This window comes from Oxyura jamaicensis, chromosome 11, assembly GCF_011077185.1.
Source record: "Oxyura jamaicensis isolate SHBP4307 breed ruddy duck chromosome 11, BPBGC_Ojam_1.0, whole genome shotgun sequence".
NCBI lineage: Eukaryota > Metazoa > Chordata > Aves > Anseriformes > Anatidae > Oxyura > Oxyura jamaicensis.
The window spans coordinates 20,275,644-20,277,452 of NC_048903.1; the positions used below are offsets into that span (position 1 = coordinate 20,275,644).

Consider the following 1,809-nt stretch of genomic DNA (forward strand, 5'->3'; position numbering starts at 1 on the left):
CGCGCGGCCCCGCTCCCAGCCTGCCCCGCGCCCGGGCGGGGCCTCCGCCGCCATCTGCGACGGGGCGGCGGGCGGCCGCCGCCATCTTGGGGAGGTCGCGGGAGCCGGGCCACGCCGCCGCCGCCATCTTGGGAAGGTGCAGCACGGCCGGCGGCGGCGCGGCGCCATCTTGGGGCAGTCGGGACGCGGCGGCCCGGCAGCGCCGTAAGCGGGCCGGGGGCTGCTGGGGGTCGCCTGGAGCCCGGCGCGTTGTGCTCTGCGGGCAGCGACAGCCTCCAGCCTTGTTATTTTTTCATCTTTTGTTCTGAGCTTAGCCTCGGGACAAAGCCAGCAGGCACGAAGCTTGTCAGTTGTGTTCTGTTCCGGTAAGAAAACAGAGGGAGCGTGCTGCTCCTGAACCCACCGCGGAGAAACTAACACAAAAAGTTCAGTTCTTGGCAGTCTCGCTGTTTTTCAAGCGTTACGATATTCCTTCCTTCCCCGTTTTCCCACGTGCTGTCGTTCCTGGCAGGGCAGGGCGAAGTCTGGCGCCCCAAACCTTCGCAGCCCCCCGCGGCCCCGCCTCGGGCCTCGATCCGCGGGCCAGGCTCAGGCCTCCTGTGGGGCCTTTCCCGGCCACGTCCTCCGGTGCCGGTTTTGGTCGAAAAATGAAAATCCGGGGGGCTGTGAGAGGCTCCTTCCAGCAGAGGGAGACGCCTGACCGTGGAATTGCGGCGGAGCCGGCGCTCTTGCAGCTTGTTGTATCAATATACATATAAAACTCAATGTTCAAATTAACTAGTTCAATAAGTAATTTAGCTCATTGATTTTTGGGCATATCCTAAGTGCCATTACAAGCTACGGATATTTTAAATGCCATTACCTAATAGAAGGAATGTTTTAAGCACCTTTTATTGATTTTATTACTGCTTTATTTTGCTGTCTTGGTTTAAAATCATTTTAACCACTCTGTAATCAAGAAGAAATATATCGTTGGTGAAATACAGTCAATTTCCTAAAAACCTTTGACATCGTTAAATAAGGAATTACAGTTGTTAAATCATGTCAGGCAATAACCGAGGGACAGAAAAGATATAAAATTTGGAGCAGTGGGCCAGCGTACCAGTAAGCCGCTCTGACCTTTGGCATTCAGGCTCCGTTTGTGACAATCACACTTCAATTCCGTTCTTGGGTCTTACATCAGTCAGAAGAGATTTAAAATCTCAGCATGCCAGGAAGGTTGTTGAAGGATAACCGAGTATGATCTAGAGACAATTAAGGGGCATTTTAATGACCTGCTGTGACTTTTTGTTAAAATTACTCTCTAACTTAGTGCGTTTGAAGTTTCATTTGCTGGGTTGTATTGCTGGTAGTTTAGCGTATTGATGTTATACACAAAAGGAGTAAATTGAGTCTGCTCATAGGGATTTCAGTTACTTCCCTTCCCGGCTCTTTGACTTGAGAAGATTATCAGTATTATTGAGCTAATCAGCTGGTAGATGTAGACTGGGAATACAGGCAATATGTTGCTTAATCAAAGAATTGAAAAGTAAGTAATGAATGTTGGTGCTCAATAAAAAACAGCTAATGAGTTGATTGCATTGATGCCTGATGTAATTTAACTGTAGAGTGGCAAACATCAATACTTATTTGTGATTTGTCTCATGATTGCTGAGCTGAAATTCAAAGTTTAGAGGCGTTCTCCTCTAAGTGAGCACCTGGTGACTGACCTGGAGAGGCGAGGTTCCTCCCCTCTGGAACAAATGATTCAGTTGTTGTTGGGCTCTTCTCTTCTCTTCTCTTCTCTTCTCTTCTCTTCTCTTCTCTTCT

At 49.4% G+C, this 1,809-nt stretch overlaps 1 long non-coding RNA gene across 2 annotated transcripts in view; it reads left to right on the forward strand.

Moving 5' to 3' along the window:
* Positions 1 to 1,809, forward strand: part of LOC118172619 — a 4,959-nt gene that overhangs the window by 914 nt on the left and 2,236 nt on the right. Inside the window, exon 1 of one of the 2 annotated variants that reach the window (XR_004753782.1) lies at positions 126 to 365. The exons of the other annotated variant lie outside the window; for it this stretch is intronic. This is a non-coding gene — a long non-coding RNA (uncharacterized LOC118172619). Of the gene's footprint in view, positions 1 to 125; positions 366 to 1,809 lie in introns of those variants that run through there. 2 annotated transcript variants of the gene reach the window in all.